The sequence below is a fragment of the Phyllostomus hastatus genome, unplaced genomic scaffold, assembly GCF_019186645.2.
Source record: "Phyllostomus hastatus isolate PE091 unplaced genomic scaffold, TTU_PhHast_1.1 phas_contig_34, whole genome shotgun sequence".
Classification (NCBI taxonomy): Eukaryota; Metazoa; Chordata; class Mammalia; order Chiroptera; family Phyllostomidae; genus Phyllostomus; species Phyllostomus hastatus.
In genome coordinates this window covers 36,109,933-36,131,142 of record NW_025333857.1, presented here as the reverse complement: position 1 = coordinate 36,131,142, position 21,210 = coordinate 36,109,933, and the positions used below count along the sequence as shown (strand labels likewise).

The 21,210-nt window shown below is 38.7% G+C and overlaps 1 non-coding gene across 1 annotated transcript; it reads left to right on the top strand.

The window, feature by feature from the left end:
* The first annotated feature begins 5,743 nt into the window (after positions 1-5,743).
* LOC123820321 lies at positions 5,744-5,931 on the top strand. The gene has a single exon (XR_006785951.1). It is a non-coding gene; the product is annotated as a U2 spliceosomal RNA (small nuclear RNA).
* Positions 5,932-21,210: the final 15,279 nt, after the last annotated feature.

The window sequence follows — 21,210 nt, the reverse complement described above, 5'->3', positions numbered from 1 at the left end:
AAGGCCCCAGGTCCGTTATGTCCGCCGCCAGAGGAAAGACGTCTCTCAATGCCAGAGATTCGTGAAAAGGAAAGGAAATGTTTATTTAATGCTATACAGACTTAAAGTAGTGACCTAATGTCTTTATCAAAAATCCTAAAGTCCCTTAAAACACCCACAAACAGACACAGTCCTTCCTTCCTTCCCTCTTTGCCCAGTCCAGAGTACCGTATCTCAGGAAAAGAAATAGAAGTCCACGGCTCAGGCAGTCCTCTGGTTCTTCCCAGTTAGTACTCCATCTCGACTGGGAGACCTCCCTGGGTTCCCGGCACCCTCAGCTGAGTCGCCGGGATCTCTGCTAAAACCAGGTGGTGGTTCCCCTTCTAAAGCTGTGGGGGTCCCCGCTCTGTCCAGGCCTTGTGGTTCTCCCTCTCAGGGCTGCGGGAGTCTCCACTCTGTCAAGGCCGTGCGGTTCTCTCTCCTAAAGCAGCACGGTTCTCCCTCAGTGGCTGAGGTCCTCCCTATTCTGCTAAAGCCTCATGGTTCTCTCTCCAATGGCCGTGATCCTCTCTGCACCTCCACAGCCACATGGTTCTCTCTTCTCTCAGGGCTGCGCATGGCTCTCCTTCTCAAAGCAGAATGGTTCTCCCTCCTAATGGCCGCCAAGTCTGGGTTTTAAATCCCCGCGGCCAATCTTCCTCTGCAGCCTCATTTCCGACTCCTCCCACACTCGGCTTCACTTGCCAGAATTAATATCCTTCCAGCTTTACTGGGCTGCCATCATGAGTCTGGGCAGGTGTGGCCCATGTCCTGGAGCCAATCTTCTCTGAGCTCCCATGCAGGTTCTGTAGCTTGGGGGATCTGCCCCCAGTCACGTCTTGGTGGGGAAGTTACTTCCATTCCCCTGGCTCAGAAATGATCACAGCTATTTAACATATCTAAGCGACCAGCCAAAGGCTATAGGTATGTTAAATGACCACGCCAGAGGGTAGCTGCAAGGCTGTTGCTATGCAAAACAGATCTCAATGGCCCTGCTCCATTTGTCCCTTCCCCCAACCCACACCCTGGGTCGGGGGGGGATGGAGACATCTTAAAATCTCCTGGACACCTTAAATTCTGGAGCCCATTTCAAATGCCCATTTGGGGTCCCCCCTCTTGGCTGCACCCTGTAACAGGTGGAGACAACCTGTATCTATCCCTTTTGTCAGAAAACCTCTTTTCCCTTGTCAAAGTGCTATCTGACAAGTCTTTACAGAAAAGATGACTCTGATGTTATTTCAACTAGCCCATACCACAGAGAAAGAAGGGAGCATCTCAACTGCTTTATTAGGCCCAAGTAACAGTAATCTGAGAACCTGACAAGAAAGCACAAGAAAGAAAACCAAAGACTAACTTCACTTATAATTGTTGATCCAAAGGCCTAGGTAAATACCAGCAAATAGATTCTAACAGTGCATTGGGAGAAAACACACCATGACCAAAGAAGTTTATTCTAAGTGTTCAGGGATGGTTCAATATTAGGAAGTTTATGAAAATAAATGATCACATGAAGATGCAGAGAAAGGTGTGATTGTAAAACAGGTTGGGCTGTTTTAAGAATTCAGCTTACTGCAACATCTGGCATAGAGTAAATCCTCAATAAATGTTAACCATTGTTAGTAATAAAGTGTAGCCATTGAGCTCACAAACTCTGGAGTAAGAATGCTCAGGTTCGACCATTTACTAGTTGTGTGACCTTGGGTAAGGTCATTTTGGTTCTGCTCCTCCCGGTTCTCTTGTTTTAAAAATATGAATAATGACAGTGCCTGCCTCAGAGGGTTCCTGTCAGGATTAACCAAGTTGAACACTGTAGAGAACCTAGAACAGGGCCTGTCCAGGAGAGGGAGGGTTGTAAAGAAATGGAGTGGGGTGGAAAAATCCTCAAGTTCCAGTGAGTTCAGAAGGGAAGTGAAGCAAGGAGGGTCCAGTCGTGTGTTGGTCTTGGTGTCATCTAAATGAGTTTTATAGATATGGTGAATGAAAAGGGAGCAAGAAAAGGCGAGTCTTAAATTTTCTCAGGTAGGCCTTTCAAAAATAATTTCCACTTGTGGCAGAGACATTGGGTATATATAGGGCCTGGGCAGAAAAAAACCTAGATTCTGCAGAAACTAAGGAAGCTAAAAGAAAAAAAATTAATAATTAACTTGGTTCTATATTAGCATAGTGTCAATAATAGGGTAAATTGGCATGGGAAGGAATGTGAAAGTTACAAGGCAAAGTAGGTCATGAGAAAAGAGAGTTAAATAGAGAGATCAGAGACTGTTTATTGATTTAAACCTCTATCTAGCTAATTGAATAAAATGGGAGTTTTCTCTGTGTTTGCAGGAGCGTGGTCATTACCACAGCCATTCAGGTTGACTCCCACTGGGTTTGTTGCCAAGGGCCACAATTGAGGTGATAGGGACTGGTCAGCAAACATTCTCAGCTCCAGTGACTTCGGGTTGACACCTTTTCCTGGTGGGCTGGCAGTGAGCACGTGGTGCTGGGGACCCTCCACCTGGATCCTCATCACAGGCCTGACTTCTAAGGATCACACAAGTCCCAAGAAAATAGGGAAGAGAATAATATTTAATGAAATCTGAAGATTTGATCAAAATATTAAGTGAAAACACAGAATATGAAACTGTCTATGAATCTAATTCAGTTAGACATATGTACAAATGACTGGGATGACATACATTAAAATGTAAATAGTAATCATCTCCATGTGGGAAGCAGATTACATACTCTGTTGCTTTACATTTTATATGTTTTGTATTTCCCATGATGAAAATGTTTTATTTTTGCAATTAGAAAACAGGAAATAAATACAATTACCTTAAAACAAAAAGAGGGCCCTCTTTCATTTTCATAGCCCTATATATTGCTCAGCAGCATATGGTTTGCTGCTTGGTATATAATTGATAAGCACATTTGCTAACCTCTAGGTGAAGCTCAAAGCTTCTCAACCTTATTTCAGCTCCAGAAAAAATGCTCATGTGGGTCAAAGACCAATGGAATTTTCAGAAATCCTGCACGAGCCACAGTGGTGGGAGCTTCGGTGGGATAGTGGAGACATTCAAAGCTCCCTCTTTCCATGACATTCTTCTTCTGGGTCACTTCCTGTCACTTCTCTTGCTTGCTTCTTACTCAGCTGCTGTAAAAATATGGGGTTTGTGTCTGTTTGCTTGGGCTGCCATAACAAAGCACCACAGACTGGGTGGCTTAAACAGCATACATTTTTCTCATGGTTCTGGAGGCTAGAAGTCCGAGATCAAGGTGTCAACAGGATTAATTTCTTCTGAGGCCTTTCTCCTTCACTTGCAGATGGCCACCTTCTTCCTCTGTCCTTCACATGGTCTTCCTGCTGTGTGTGTCTGTGTCCTTATCTGCTCTTCCTTTAAGGACACCATTCATATTGGATTTGGGCCTACCATGATGACTACATTTCATCTTAATTACCTTTTTAAAAGTCCCATATTTAAATACAGTCACATTTTGAGATACTGGGTATGAACTACAACATATTAATTTGGTGGGGGAAACAAAGTTCAATCCATTACAAAGCTGAAGTTTTTTAAGGGATCACACCTCTGCTCATAGAAAGTCAAGAGAGGAACAATGTACTACTTAAGAGAAAGGAAGTCTTGCCACCCTGCTAACCCCACCTGCCCCACAAAGAAGGGAGAGAGAGAGAAAGGAAAGGAAAGAAGGAAAAGAAAGAAAAGGAAGGAAGAAAGGAAGAAAGAAAAGAAGGAAGAGGTGGGGAGAGGACAATGGGAGGGGAAGGGAGGGGAGGGGAGGGGAAGAGAAAAGCAGGGATGTTTAAACTTCCTGGTTTAGTAAAGCCCCCTAGGTTAAGAAATCAGAGGGGAATCTCTCTGCATTTGTTTTATTAGGGCAGTAATCTGCCCAAATCTGCATTTGCTCAGTGTCTATTTTGAACACATAACCCTCTTAAATCTATGGCTGCGTTGATGCTGCTTGAGGATTCCAAATCTTGGTTATCTCCTCCTTGAGAGCATAACAATACATCAGTCTGTTCAAATCATTCTCTAATTATTGGGTGTTTCTGCAAAAAGCAAAGTTGAGAGCAGGGATAATGTTTGAATCTTATTCAATAAATGATAGGGGGTGGGGCAGTAAAAGGGTGGTCTACTCTGGTTATATTACCCTGGATAGGTTGGTCAATGTTGGTTGCCATTTCTGCTAAAAATAAGAAACAGCATTCTGAGCAATTCATGTGGAGCTTTAAGACAATGAAATGGAAGAGGATATCACTCTCCTCTGCCCAAGGGATACACATCTGTAGAATGCACTCTGACCTCTTCCTAATCAGAGATGAGCTCTGGAAGTTTTGCAGTATAGAGCTGATTTCCTATAGCTATGTAAGAGACAGAAGCCCGGGTCTGTGGGTTTTGTCCTTATCCAGCCAGTGGAGGTGCTATTTTTCTAGGTAACTGAGCCAAATTTAGCTTGAACTGCTACTTAGCTTTCAATGAGCTGTGTGACCACCATGCTCACAGCATATTTCTACAGATACTCATAAATAACTGGGTTTTGTTCTAGAAAATTCTGGTCATCTTAACTGTAATTAAACAAACTGAAATCTTCAATCTTCTCAGTTTAAATAAAAATTTATATTTTTGAACATGGGGATAATTAAGAAAAAATCTTAATATCTTCTTATAGATAGATATTTTAGGATTTTATGCTTTTTTTTTCTTATTCTCCTGCATTTCCTCCTCCTGTGTCACCCATCCCCCACTCATCTTGTTCCAATAGACTGGCTGGCATCATCTTTCTTTATCTTTCCTTCTGAAAGACCCTCTCATGATATTTCACTGTTGTATATGATGGTTGGGTTACTGAATTCAGCAGTCAAATTTTCCTTTGAGGAGTAGTTCCAAATGACTGCTTTAATTTTGGGAGGATATATAGCTGAGTATTTACTTTTTCTATCTATAAAAACTTTTCTTAAAATTTACCTATTTGCTTTACAGTATTTAAAACAATAGCACCAATATTACCACTACATAAAAAACTAAGTGAAGATTAAGATTTCTTTGTAGTTCTTTTCATCTTTATAACCTATCATTTGAAATAATTTTGTCCTCTGTATGGTTAGGTTAAAAGTTTGATTATATATGTTTGTTTTAAATTGAGCACTTAATTTCTTTCTCTTTTTAGTTAACTTTATTTTAAAGTTATAGAGACTATTGACATCAGTAAAAAATTAAAATTATATACAGATGTATTCAGACAAGTCTTACCTCCATCTTTATTCCTTCTTCCTGATTCCTCCTGCTTTTCCTTCACAGAAAGTAATGTACCACATATATTGTTCCACAATTTGCTTTTTTTTTTTCATTTAACATGTCCTGCAGGTCACTCCATACTGTTATGTGGAGACCTTTCTCATTCTGTTTCCATGATTACATAGTACTCTGTTGTGTGGATGTGTCATAGTTGGTTCATCCATTTCCTTATTGGTATACACATAGGTTGTTTGGAGATATGTTTAAATTTTTTATAATTTTGGGTGGAAATGAAAAATGTGTTTCTTATTCTTCTACCTTTACATACAGAGTGGTCTGATCTGTCTTGGTTTGTTAGTTGCTGGTAATTTGCTTTGAACTTGAAAACAAGGTTACCAGATTTACCTATAAGAAAGCAGTGATAGAACTGAGAAGTCCCCAGAGTGCTTTCCTAGGAGGTAACTCTCTTATGCAAAAACTAATATTCAATCGCTTCTCAGCCTTTTGGCTAAGATCAAGTGTAGTATCTGTTCTTAGTTTAATATCTGATATGTCCTCTATCTGAGGACATTATATTAAATGGATTTTTGGAGCTGGGAGATGGAGTAGGAGCTTGCTTTGTCCACTCCACGAATCGACCCAGTATTGCAGTACTTCCCGGAATGCTGTACCTCCTTGGGGGACAAAAAAAAAAAAAAGAAAGAAACATATTCATAAGGTCTTCCTTTTTTTGTTTGTTGCTTATTTTGTTATTTTGTTTGATTTATATTGGTTCCTTCATGAAATTAAAATTATACTTTTATACTTTTTAGTGACCTTGAAATCATCAAAGGAAGATAAAATTTTTTCTAAATATTAATCAATTTGGCAATTAAGTCATGTATACTTCCATACTGAGATAACAAAATCTTTCCTGCTCTGGAGACAGGTTAGATTTGGTGGAGGATGAAGATAGTAACAAGTAGAAATGCTAGGACTCTAGGGAGTGGGTCAGCATATACATATAGCGTGCAAATATGCACACGTGTACTGTTGAAAATATACCTGAAATACTATAATTTTTCTGCTTTTCTCACTCAATGTTCTATCATAAATAACTATTGTCCAATGTTATTAAGAACTTCATTTGGAATCATTTTTAAATGGCTGAAAATAATGTATTGCATAAAGCAGAATATTAAAAATTTACTTTTATTAATGGGCCTTTTTCTATTCAGGTGGAACCCACATAGAAATCTCATATATAGTTCAGACGAGGTTCTGACAGTTTCATTAGGCCATTTTGGCCACCCTATTTTAATTTCTTGTAGCTCTACTTATTTTCTAATTGTTTCTTTTGTTTCTATTTTATCGGTTCAATATCTTTTCATTTCTCTGAGGTTCTTAATTTAGTTTTACAATAGTCTTTTGTTTCCTGCATTGTCTGTTTCCCCCCCAGCTACATTTTCCTGTTTGATTGTTTTGATATGTATATTTCAGGAGGGAGGCTTTCCTCAGATTCTAGGGTCTGTTGTTGTGCATTGATATTTAAGAGTAAAGCACTGATATGCTGACTGGAGCCTCCATGCAGGTGGCTGAGGCCTGTCACCTGGTGGACTTGACAATGGGATGATCAGAGGCTGAGCTGGATCATTGTTATGGGATCCTGAAATGCCTGTCTATAGATGACTCTTGAGACCAGTTCTTCCAGAGAAAAGTCCTGCAGTTTTGTGCTCGGAAGACGTAAGCTTGGGTGCTGGCACTCTTGGAAATGGGAGAGGGAGCTGAGAGTCCTGTGGCTCAGTGTGCAGACATGTTCCCATTTTTAATGTGAGGCATCATCATCACAACCCTCTGCTGTGCCCACATCTTCAAGACCCAAATCTCTGTTTCAGTGCTCCGGAGAATAAATCTGTTATATCTTTGGGGGACAGTTAAAAGTTGTTGCCTGACTGCTCAAAGAGAAGGGGAGTCCTAGACTCTAATTATTCCTCATAAAGATTTTTCAACCAGTCTTTCGTTGCTTACTTCTCTGCTGTAGCTGAGGCTGCTGATTTCTGAGCCTATCAGGGGTTCAGTGGGGAGTGGATCAGCATTTTCTCATTGGTTTCTCCTCCACAGGCGCTTGAGTTTCAGCTTCCTTCAGTTCTGCCAAGTCGATTTTGACTTCTCCATCTGTTTTCCACTTCCTGATTTTATTGAATTTTCATGTCCACTATTGTCCCTTCTCTGCCCTGTCCTTTGTCTTTAGCCCTTTACTGTCATTTCAGTGGAGTTTTAGAAGCAAGCAGAAGTAATGCATGTATCCGGTCTTATTTAATTGAAATTCTCTTCAAGCAGTTTGTCTTCACTATTTGGGAAAATGTATTTTGTTTATGAAATATATGAAATCCCACAAAACCCCATGGATCCTGGTATAATGTTGTATCATAAGTACCTAACCATTCCCCTGTGCTGGGCATGTGAGTGGTTTCCTTATGGTAATGATCATCCATGGTTATGGCTATTTTTAAATTTAAATTGTTCAAATTTGAATTTCTTCACATGTATTTTTCTCCCATATGTATGTATAAAATCTACATTTCTTCTTTTTTATTATATTATTATTGTTGTTACTCTAATACAGTTGTCTCAGTTTTTCCCCCTTTGCCCTCCTCTGCCCAGCCCACCCCCACTATATTTTTTCCTTTGTGAATAATCTATTTTATACCATATTTATATTATGTATCATTATAATATTTATGTATGTTAATTTGTTATACTTATTGCAATATTTTAACTTATTATTTGCCTTTTGTGTTTTCTTTTGTGTGTACACATTTTTAATTTTTACAAAAATACACCAGAACTTTTTCTTCATTTCTTCCATCTCTTTTAAACTTTAAAATATATTCTGTTGTAGGTATTTAGTAAATATTTCTGAATTTGGAGATAAAGATGTGAGAATCATTAGCATAGAGGTCAAAGCTGCAGTGCCAAGACTACAGCAGCTTCTTATGGGGGAGATGTGACACGAGGAGATTTAGGGGAGGGAGACGGAGAACCGAGGTCTGGGAAATGTTCCCAGTGAGGGCGAGGAGAAAGGGAACTTGGTGGAGTACTAGGCAGAGAGGCGCCTGAGAGAGCTGTGTGTGGTTTAAATCCTCTGAGGAGTGTAAAGCCTGATGACAGGGCAAGATGATCTGGCCCCAGTGTTACTCTTTCTTGCCATGCTGAAATGCCAAGGTCATTCCTGCAGACACTGCTGGGCACATCTGAAGACAAGCCTGTTGAGATGGAGGGGGAAGTGTTCAGTTTCCCGTGTGATGAAGAGCATGGCACCAGGGCCTTTTGCGTGCTTCACCAGGCCCCTCTCAGCACTGACAATCACCGTCTTCTTAAGGGAAGCTAGTGCTGCACATGAAAAATGCCACAGAAACCCAGTTCTTAAGTAGCTGAGTTATAAGACTCTTGTTTCTGAAGTAGAAAGCTTGGTACCCCAGAACAGTGGTGTGTACCTTCCATTAGGAGGTTTGAATAAGAGCTACAGAACTCAACACAGTTGGTGGTGAACTACAATTTTCCAAATGGACATGTTGACTTTGCTTCTTTCAATTCTTGGGCCAATTCTTGCTATTTTTTTCCATCTTCATCATCACCACTCTGAGAACTCTAAACCACTGTTTTGCAGTGGTGACTCCAAGACAAAGCCCATTGTGTTTTTTGAAGGGGATTGCTTAGAGCTGAAAAGTAATGCTGGAGTTACGAGATTCTGAGTTAAGCAGGACTTCTCAGAAGGGCAGGGACCACAGGGTGCAGAGATTCTGAATCTACCCCTGTTGAAGATAGTAATTGCCCCATCATTTTATCAAATGGACTTAGTTACATCTCAAATATTTCAGTGTAAACTATATTCATATAAAAGACTAGACCTTATTTAGCATCCTTAGTCTTTTGGTCTAACTTAAAATAGCACTACTGCCTAGTTCTGTTAAATTTGCACAGATTTTATAGAAATTCACACAAATACATTCTAAATGGGATAACCTCTCATCTTTCAGAGTCAAAATGCAGCATATTTCCACTAAATTACCCCTGTGACAATTCTTTGGGCTTTCTAAAGATTGCTTTATAGTAAGTACTTGAGCACATGGGTTTTCGTGGCCTTAAAAATCAGTGTCAGCTAAAGTGACCCAAGCCTAAATCTTGGCTCTTGGTTTTTCCAGTCTCATGAGAACTAATGTGATGAAGGAGCAGTGATTTTAATAAACAAACGTTTACTGAGTACCAACTGTGTGCAAGACCTAGTGATGCCGTTCTTGTGCTGTTTGTTTGAGTAGAACACTATGTGTGCACTGATGCAGGGAACAGAGGCGGGCAGGATAGGGGAAAGCTTGGAAAGTTTTCAAGATTAATTAGCACAAAGGTGGGGCATTTGGGATATCTGGCACCAGATAGTCATCAACAGTACTAATTATACTCTCATATTAAATCAGTTATGGTGGGTGAATTGGAGTCGATCAGCCAGTATTGTTAAGGATGCTGCAGCTGTTGTGAGCCTCCCTTTAAGATATGTTTTCATGCCCTGTTGGGTGTGGCTCAGTGGATTGAGTGCTGAACTGAGAAGCAAAGGGTCACTGGTTTGGTTCCCAGGCAGGGCACATGGCTGGATTGTGGGCCAGATCCCCAGTATGGGGTGAGTGAGAGGCACCCACACATTGCTGTTTCTCTTCCTCTTTCTCCCTCCCTTCCCCTCTCTCTAAAAATAAATAAATAAAATCTTTTTAAAAAGATATGTTTTCATGATTCTGTAGCTCATGTTTTAGAGAATTGCATTTTATTTTACTTGTTTTTTTTTAGAAAACATGATCCCCATTTTTTAAGTTATAATAAAAATTTAAATATAAGAGTAAGATGTGCAAAGAGAAAAATCACCTAGAATGATGCTTCTCAGTCAAGTTACTATGTAGTCAACACTTTTCATTTTCTTGGTAAATATATGAGGGGGCTCACAGTACTACGAAGGACATGTGATGGATCCTGAGGCTTAAGTTCTGAATTGCATCACTTCATCGTTACATGGGAGAAGACTCTATGATGTGTTCTGTTGATTAGTATTACTGTGCGGAAATTAGGTGGCATTTGAGGCTGAGTAGGGCTGCCTGGTGGAATAAAAAACAGGTGTTTTGTTCTTTGAGCACATGTATGCTCTAGTGACATCTTTCTGGCAGGTTCAGGTGAGTGGCGTGTAAAGCCTTGTGTGACTTTTCTTTAATTTAATTGCTGTAGTATTTTTTACACATTCATCAGACTGTCATTTGGCCTTAGCCTTTAGGGCACTAAGAAGATATTTGTGTCAGTTTTTAGGAAATTTAATTTATTTCAACTAAATGTGTTGAATGCACATGATAAGCATTCAATGCATTTAGTATTTAGTATTCTCAAATAGAACATAAAAATGAAAAAAGTGTATCTCTCCTTTCTTAGCAAAATCTGATTAAGCATGTTTTTAGTAAGTGGCCACATATACGAACATGTGATACATTAAATGGAGACTATTCTGTCCTCTGTATTTTAAGTAAATTGGTAGGTAGACCTAGAGTCCATCAACACTGGAGGACAGATCAGATGGAAGCTGAGTTCGCACTGGCGAGAGTAGGTAGTACTGCCATAGGTAGTGCTGAGTGTATGTGTGCATTGGTGTAGGGTACCTGGCTGTCTTCCTTTGTTCTGTTGACAGTCATGGATGATATTTACCTAAAAATTCTTTAAAGTTTAATTTTGTAATTCTATATTTCCTCCTTCATGTGTTAACTATTTTACTTCTATGAAGAGAAACTGGTTACCTTTGAGATATAGTTTATATAGGAAAGTCAGGATAAATGCTCAATTTGGGGGCTGAGTGGGGCTGGATGGTTTTCAAACTAAGTAAACATTATTATTTTTTCTGCTTTGAATAGTCAATAGGATTTTAAGAAATTTAAAAATATTAAAATAAAGATAAAAACTCTGTATTTACTTAGGTATTTACTTTTGTGGTGCTCTTAATTTCTTCTAGCAAATCAAGGTTTTGATCCAGTATCCTATGCCTCTCGCTTTTGGAATTTCTTCTAGTGCAGGTGCTTGCAAAGAATTATCTTAGCTTTTGCTTATTTGAACATATCTTTAATTTTCCCTAATCTTTGAAGGATATTCTTGGGGGTTGTAGAATTTTAGTTAGATAATTTTTCCCTTCAGTACTTTAATTATGTCATTCCATTGTCTGTTGTCCTTCATTGTTTCTGATGAGAAGTCAGGTACAGTTTTCATCATTGGTGTCCTGGGTGTAACACACCGGTTTTCTCTGACTGCTTTCTTTCCACCTTTGGTTTTCAGCTGTTTGATTACAGTGTGACTAGGTGTTGCTATTGTTGATGTTTTAATCTTGCTTGAGGTTTGCTGATCTTATATATATTCTGCTTGAAGTTGATGTGTTTAATCAATTTTGGAAAATGCTTGACCATTATCTTTTTAAAATATTCCTTCTGCCCCCCATTTTCTCTCTTCTGTCCTTCAATGACTTTAATAACATACATTAGACTTTGATATTGTTCTTCAGATCTTACAGGTTCTGTTGCAATTTTTCCATTATTTTTCCCTTTTGTGTTTCCTTTTGTCATTTCTTTAGACCTGTTTCCAAATTTACAATACCTTCCCTCTGCGATGTCCAATCTACTGTTAAGTTATTATGTGAATTCTTCATTTCTGATGTGACTTTCACTTCCAGCATTTCCACTTGTGTTTTTTCTTTTTGTAGTTTCCATTTTTTTTGCTGAAATTCCTCCTGTGCTCTTGTGTGTGGTTCACATTGTCCATGATATGCTGTCATATTTATTTTAAGGTCTGGCTGATAATTTCTCCTTCTGGGTCTGCTTTCTGTGGGAGTTTCTTCTCTTGACCTCTGTCATGGGTCACATTTTCTTGCAACTTCATGTTACTTGTAATTTTTTATTATATGCCAGCCATTACAAAAATAACAATAGAGTCTGAGATAAAGAACACTGGCTGCCATAAAAGGACACACCCCCTTTCTTTCAGGTTGCTAAGAAGTGTAGGAGTGTTAGTGGCAGTGGGAAACCATGAAGGTCACTCCCTGTTGCATGTAGAGGGGCCACGAGAGTGCACTGGGGCTGATCCTTCTGTGTGGCTCATGGAGCCAGCCTCACTATCTTATAATCCATACTTAGTATTTTATTCCCTAAAATACCACCTAAATATAACTGGACTATTTAATTACAGGTAGGTTTTTTTTTTAATCATTCTCTTTGTTTCTGGTTTTGGTTTTTCTCTTTCTGGCTTGTTACATATAGATACCCAATCCCCATTCTTTGAAATTCTGGTTAGTGTTTATTTTTGTCATGCATCTTTTATTCTCTCCTTCAAGAACAACAACTCTTTTACTTGGCATGCATTTGTACATAATTGGATCTTTGTATTATCATTTACAGCTAAAGGGGACCCTTAATCTCTTATAGAAATAAAGGTTGAAAATGGCTGGTGTAAAAGCCAAGATTTGGGGTTTTTCCAGGATTCATGTCCATTGGAAGAGATGGGAGTCAGTCCTTTCAAACTAAATATTGTCTGTAGGCTGGAAAAACCCATTATTCCAGCACAATCAGAGACGAAACAACAATGACCCTGAATTGACTTTTTAGGAATATATAACATGGATATTAAACTGTTTTCTTAGTACTCCAGCCCAACAGACTTTTCTCCATATTCGGTAACTATGAAAATGTGTGGTACCAGTAAACACTAAGTGTTTTGTTTAAATATTAAACTTTAAAGTGCTGCATCAATTTTTAATGTGCAAACTATCCTTGAAAGTCTCAGCTAGGTTGCTCTTCCCTATCAGAGAAACACTTGAGGGCCATTAGCCAAGCTCTCGGGTTACAAGGAAAAGGCCTCGTCCACTGCAAACCCTCCTCAGAGCACCTCTGAAAAGCCAATATGTGAGCAGAGGGCAGGCTGGCGCTGAACCACTTAAAGCCTCTATTTCCAAAAACTGCTTTAACCAGTCATATCCTCAGGAAGTTGCAATCCCAGGAACTTCTTTAGTCAACAGAATTTAGGGCTTACTTCTTGCAAGAATTGCTGACTGGAGAAGAATCGTCTAGAATGTGCCAGTGTGGCAGTTTTCATGGGTGAAATTAGGAGCCCTAGTGAGAATGTCTCCTGAGAGAAAGTCACGCCCTTGTTTCCCACCAAGCGCGTTGTCTGATAGGTTTCTATAATATTTGAATGAAGAGTTGTTTCATCTTGACTGGCTGGATTTCTGTCTTAAGTGTTGCCATGGGTAGACACTCCCCACTCTTTACTCTTATGTGGAACCCGAATTTGTAAAGAACAGATTCTTGAGCAAGGTCAGAACAGTGAAGCCTGACTTGGAACATGAAGGGTAATGGTGGGGAGGAACACCCATCGTGAACTTTGTTTACTGTATTCATTTGTCCATTCATCTTTTCCTTCGTTTACTGAAATAATGTATTGAATGCCCTCAGGGGCTGAAGGCTCTTATGGTGCTTCAGAAATGTCAGGCTGCTGGTGTGTTTGAAACTTAGTGGGGTCTGAGAAGAGCATTATGAATGGAAGTTGGGGAGTCAGGCCGTGGTTGAGTATGGAGGTGTTTCTGTCATTGACTTCTGCACTGATTCGGACAGCCTCAGCACTTCTGCCATGCCCTGAGAGTAGGCAGGCTCAGATGAGCCTCGGAAAGTTCTGAAAAGCACTTATGTGGTATAGTTTTAGACCTTCTGAGACTGTTCTTTAATAAGGTTTTGCTGCCAAGTCATTTGGGATATGAGCATGACAAGGAATTTGAAATTCAGAAGTAAAAGATAGAATTGCTTGCAAGCTGGCTAGTGGAGCTTTGAAAATCAAGGATTTCATAATGATTTCCAGCTTCAGTACAAACTTAATTATGAATAACACAGAAAGGGAAGAAAATTATATGCTTTGGATATTTGGCCTGAATCTTCACTAACCACCCAAAAGAACCAGATTGTGGTTGAAAATTTATGGCTCCTTTATTATGTGCATCTGTTAGCTTCACTGTCCAGTAGGGTCGCCACTAACCACATGTGGCCATTTAAATTTAAATTAAACACAATTAAAAGTCACTTCTTCATTCACATTAGCCACATTTCAAGTGCCTAATTGCTACATGTGGCTAGAGGCTATTGTATTGGACAGCATGAATGTAGACCATTTCTATCATTCAGAAAGTTCTACCATCCTGAACTGTGAACAGCAATGGAAGGTTAAGAAATGGGATTGTGAAGCAGGAAACTGGGACAACACAATATTTGTCAGAAATTCTCCAAGCCATTTCCCTCAAGGATTATTCTAAACCTGTCAGTCACTCAAGCTTTATACCTCACCTCTTCCTGATCACTTTCAGCAGGTGGTTGTGACTCCTATTCTATAAGGAAATTAGACAAATTAGGTGTCTTTTTTCCTCTATCCCTACCACCTGCTTCTGTGTATTGGTACCTATCTTTTCATCCTTCCTTATGGGAAGAAGCATCCTTCTTTCTGTTTATTGTGAATTCCTCTGTGCACCAGAATCAACTTTCTGTATTTTGAAATAAATATAGATTCATAGGAAGTATGGAAAAAAGGTAAAGGGGGTGCTGATCTGTGTACCCTTCACCCAATTTTCTCTAATGGTAACATCTTACATAACTGTAATACAGTATCAAAACTAGGAAATTGATTGACATGGACAAAATCCACAGAGTTTATTCAGTTTCACCACTTTCTGTTCACTCATTTGTATGTGTATGTAAATATTTATGTATATATATTTATATAACATTCAGGAATGTTAATAACACAGTATGTAACCATTTGAAATGGGCTCTTTCACTCAGTGTAATTCTCACGAAATCATCCCAGTTTCTTGTATCAAGTTTGTTGCTTTTATTTCTTGACTAGTATTCCATGGTATGAAAATGCCCGTTTGCTTAGTCATTTACCCTTTGAAGGAATCTGTCCACCCATACCACCCCCCTCAGTTTTCCAGCCTGTTACAAATAAAGATGCAGAAAACACTCATGGTTTTGTGTAAATTTAAGTTTTTATTTCTCTGGCATAAATGCCCTGAAGCTCAATTGCTGGGTTGAATGGTAAGTCTACGTTAGTTTTCTTAAGAAAACCAAACAAATTGTTTCCCAGAGAGGCTATGCCATTTCTCTGTAACCCTGCTAGCATTTGGTGTTACCACTATTTTTTATTTTACCTATTCTAAAATAAAAAATAGTGGTAACTATTTAATGTCATTAAGGTCTCTCTTTTATATCTGTAACTTACCTTTAACCTACCCTGCTCTACTCCTCTTTTCCCCACAGTACAGAAACTGCATCATGGTGCATTAACCTTGAAAACTGCATCTACCTTGAAGCGTGGTGTTTTTTTTTTTTGTTTGTTTGTTTTTGCTGTTGTTTTATCAGTTAATGATGCTGCAGTCTAGCCAATGCCTAAAACAGGCACCCTTGACTCCTCTAATCCTTCAGCTTCTACTTCTAACTGCCCACCACAATCCTGTCCATACCCACTAATTATTACTCAAGTTCATCCTATTCTGCTGTTTCATTCTCAGTGACATTGTCTTAGTTTAGATCCTTACCATTTCTTGTCTGCATCATTGCATTGAGGTTCTCATTTTAGTCCTGGCTGGCAGGCAGTTTTGCCTGACACAAAGCCAATTTCCCTATTGCTGCAGAATGGTCTGTCTAAAACACAGCCTGGTCATGTTATCCCCCTGTTTACCATCACCTCCAGAGTAAAGTTTAAATTCTTTAACATGACGCACACGTTCTTTTGTGTGTCCTCCTCAGCTTCATCTATCACTGCTACCCTACCCCCCACACAAGCTCCAACCATTCTATTCCACTTGCAGTTTCTCAAATGCATTGTGACTTCTTGACTCCGAGGCTTTGCTTGGAATGTTTTCCCATACCTTTTTGCCTGAGGCTTCCAGGCAGCACTAAAGAATCAGCACCAGGGCAGTTCCTCTAAGAAGACCTCCTTGATTATACAAGGCAGGATTGCCGTCTCTTTGTGCATGTAATCTGGTCTACTTGACTCAGGCAAGGCAAGGACTGTATCTGTATATCTGTATTTATTCCTATGACTTAACAAAGTACTTAGCACACAGCCTACAAAATTATGGAAGAAATGAATGAATTTTAGTAATTAGGTCCCCTAAATATTGAAAGCACCTGTTCCTCCATCTTCACTGGACTGTATGCTCTCGATGGCTGGGCCTCTTGCTTATCTCCATCCACAACAACTGAAGAACGCCCAGCTTTATTGAGGAGGTTCTCAATAAATATTTGTTGAGTAAATGAGAAAAACAAAATGGACACCCTCACCTTATGGTACACTTTAAGTTAATCTTTTCCCCTTTGCTTCTTTCCAGAGATGGGTACTGAGCCTAACAAAAATATATGAAAAAAAAAACAGAAATTACTGATGTTTAATACATCCACAGGGCTGATTGGGCACTTCTGGTTCAGGTATAGTTGTATTTGCCCAGAGCAGCTACTGCAAGGCAGAAGGCACAGGTGGCAAACACAAGGCCCGTGGGCTGAATCTGGCCCTCCACCTTGTTTAATCCAGCCTGGCACCTTGTTTCTACCTGGTGGCAGTGCTGAGCTCTCGCTTAACTGTTAAGGAGTAGTTACATGTATACCATCCTAAAATTACATTCGACCCTTTGGAGGCAACTGTGAGGCTGATGTGGCCCCCGGTGAAAATGAGTTTGACACCCCTGGCATAATGCTACTTTGGTTGCTCACAAGTATATACTGACCTTACTACTACTGAGCAGCCACTGAGTAACAAAATGAATCTATCCTCATCTCATCAAAGAAGTCAGATCTTAGTTATTTTTGTGTGTTCAGACAGATATGTTAACCTTCTGGCTAGTCCTTTCTATAATAGATGAGGTTCTTAGTAGTGTCTTTAAAAGAACTGATTATAATAAAATCAATGTATCAGACTTATTTTAAATGATAAACTCTCTTTGATGCATACCAAGTTCAGTGTGCAGTATGTAAAAATTAGCCAGGAATGGCCTTAAGACAACAATAATTGAGAGACTTTCATTTCCGTTATTTCTCCATTTCTCCTTCAAACTCATCACTGCCCCAGAAGGGCCCCATGTCGCCTTCTCACTCCCCAGGCTTCCACTCCCAGCCCTCAGCACCCAACCTATCTCGACCATCTGGGATTAAATGAGACTTGTCATGTATTTATGTGACATAAGGATGTCATCTCATGTTCTAAAAACCCCACTCATTTGCTTTTAATAAAGGGATTACAGAGAATCACCAGGGGTAAGAACCAAGGAGAGGTTTCAAGGTTCTTGCTTAGCATGGGTTATGGTTACTTTTTGTCTCATTAAAGGTAATTATCCAGAACAGAGAGAAGGCCAGGCTATTATTAGGGCTAACCCTGGGACACTTGCAGTCATCCTCCTTAATGATTAGTGACTTCATCCCAGTTCAGGCACTTTGTCTCATGGTCACCCCTTGTCATTGTCAGAAGCTCCTCCATCTGAAGTTTCAATTCAAATATCCTACTTTCTGACCACCACCACCTCCTGCCTTTCCAGTTTGCTTAGGGGTAACCAATAGGTATACATCTTTGACATCATTTTGACAGTTAATACATTGATTCTCATCACATTTTCTTCATTTTATTTCCTTCTCTAGGTAGATTCAATGGTTAAACATAATGAATCATTTGCAAATACTGTCAATTTTCCTACTCCATCTCTGTCACACTCATCTGACAAATCCCCAACCTTGGAGGAGCCCTATCTCTGTCTTTTCTGAACCTGCATTTGAGCAGTTCAATTGCAGCTGGACAAAATCACACAAGTGCATAGACTGGGTTCACTGGAAATTCATGATCTTAAGCCTCAAACTGGCTTTCATCTTACTTTGTTTCCTTCTTCCTTGTATTATTTCCTTCTTTCACTTTAAATGTTCCATGACTCTTTCCCATCATTATTCTTAGCTGATACCTTACCTTATTGATATTTACCACTCATCAAAACCTGTAAACTAATCTATCCTGGCACCCACTTTCATCTTATACCCTCATAGTGAAGGCCAATCCTTCCACCTGTCTTTGGATTGCATCCACATCACCTTCTGTTTCTCCCATTCTTCAGTGACTCAGGAAGAATTATGCTAGCATCATGAATAAACAAATAAACAACCACCCAAAGCCATAAATATTTCCTTTCAATACAATTAATTTAAACCTAATAAGAGAATTTGCTGTATTGATTTTTTCCAGACAAGTCATCTTCCATAAAATTAATCTGCCCCTTAAACTATAATGCCTTATTTTTTATCTTAGGAAATATTTAATTCTTTAAGCAACTTCATAATCTTCAACATCATCAGGGCTGTTGAAGACAGAACACTGTGGACATCACTCATTCGTAGGGTTGTCAGGAGTCAGAGCTGACTCAATGGCATGTAACACTTATAGAGCTTATGGGAGAAACCCAAGGGAGTTTCAGTAATAGGTAAATGACTGATTTAATCCTCTAGTTAATTAGAAGTTCAAAGAAGAAATATCTTTTTATTTAAAACTCTAAAAATAATATTCCATCATCCAACATTGGTATTGTACAATATAATAACAATAAAATTCTTGTTAGATTAAGAAAAAAATTCAAAGAAGAAAAATGACATATCTCAATGGATGTTGAAAAAATATTTGACAAACTTCAACATCAATTAATGTTAAAAACAAGAAATGGAAGGACACTCTCCTAACCTCACAGCAAAATTCACATATAATGATGAAACATTGAAAGCATTTTTTTGACTTTTGAAACCTCAATATAAGGATGCTAAGTGTTACTACTTACTCTGTAGGTTTGGCCAATGCAATGACGCACAAAAATAAGTGATGCAGGGAAATATTTGAAAGGGGGAGAAAAAAATATTATTGTATCTCCAGACAGCATTATTATTTTTCTAGATGTTGCAAGACAATAAAATGACACACTGATAGAATTCTACACTACTAGAGCAATTGGATAAATTATTAAAATGCAAAAAGTAATAGATTGTTCATAAATTATCATGACCAATTAGACCATACAGTTCCCTATAGAAGCAAAAAAATATGAAATGGCTAAGAATAAACTTGAAAGTATTTGTGCAATACTAGCTGAAAGCAATAACAACAACACCGTAAAATGTCATGAGAAGATATAAAAGAAGACCTAAATAAATGATGAGAAATACCACATTCCTGAATTGGAAAAGTCACTATTTTGAAAATAGTAACCCTTTCCAAATGTATTTATACCTTCAGTGTATCCTAGTCAAGTCTTGTCAAGTATAATAATCATATGGTTATATTTTAGAAGGTGGATTAAACATGATATTTTTCCATCTGTCTTCTAGGAAATTTTCCAAAGCAACAACCACTAAAACAACAAGACAAAAATCAAAGACTAACAAAAAAACAAAACAAAACAAAGCCAAAACACCCAAACACCTAGAGGAACAGAAACACAAACTCTATCATCAGTGAATCCAGGAGGTACATTTGTAACTCTGAGTCACAACATAGGACAAAGCACTAACAAACTCAGTGGACTGTAAACAGGGAACTGGAGGATGCCAAAGGATCCTTGTGACTACAGAAATAAAAAAAAAATTTCAAAGCACAGTTCTTCAAAGTGCATGCTACACCTAAAACACAAAACCAGCGACCAGCAATGCTAGGATGGGCTCATGGGTTCCTGTGCTTTTCATGAAGTAGGGCAGTCAGGGCTCAACAAGGAATCACAGAAACAAGATGTACTTTCTGTCACTTAGGCAGTACAGAACAGAGAGGCTACCTTGTGAACCACTCAGGGGCTGCTGATCTCTATTATCTGATCAAGAAATAAAGAAAGTAAAAATAGCCAGTGTTTCCCTGACCAGTGTGTCTCAGTTAGTTGGAGTGTCATCCCATAAACCAAAAAAATTGGGGGTTCAGTTCCCAGTCAGGGCACATGTCTAGGTGGAGGGTTTGGTTCCTGGTTGGGTGCATGCGGAAGGCAGCCAATCAATATTTCTCTTTCACAGTGATGTTTCTCTCCTTCTTTCTCTTCCTCCTTATCCTTCTTTCTAAAAATCAATAAGAATTAAAAAAATAGCCAATATTAGGGACACAGGGGAATATATCACACAGACTTTTAAAAAAGATAAAAAGAAGCACAGTGGATTTTTTGAGGCAGTGAAAATATTTCTATGATATTATAATGATAGATATATGTTATTATACATTTGCCCAAACCCTTAGAACAGCAGTTTTCAACCAGTGTGCTGCAATAATTTTTAAAACATGGAATATTTGACTATTCAGTCAGGGGCACTGACCCATTTCCCCTTAGACTGTCAAGTAAAAAATGACAACAGCCAACATAACAATAGCTGTCCAGTGTGAATGCCCTGTCTTGAACCATAAATATATAGATCATATAATAGAGTTGCATCTTATTGGTCACCTTGCATAATAAGGTTGCACTTGATTGGTTAATTCTTGGTGCCAGAAATCCTTATATACAACTATAGGCATGTAACTTTTTAAAAAACTCACTTTGGAGCAAAAAGAGTAGGTAATTAACATTATTATTTTTATGTAAATCATAATTATATCTATTTTTGTCAGGCTGCCAAAACATATATTTTTTTAGTGTGCCACAGAATTTTAGTAATTAGTTTATGTGTGCCATAAGATGAAAAATATTGAAAATCACTGCCTTAGAATGTACAACACCAAGAGGGAGCCCTAATATAAAGTATGGACTTTGGGTGATTATGATGTATCAAAGCAAGTTTGTGGATTATAACAAATGTACCACTTGGATGTGGGATGTTGATAGTAGAATTTTTATTGGAACTTGACAATCTGATTCTAAAGAATATCAGAAAAA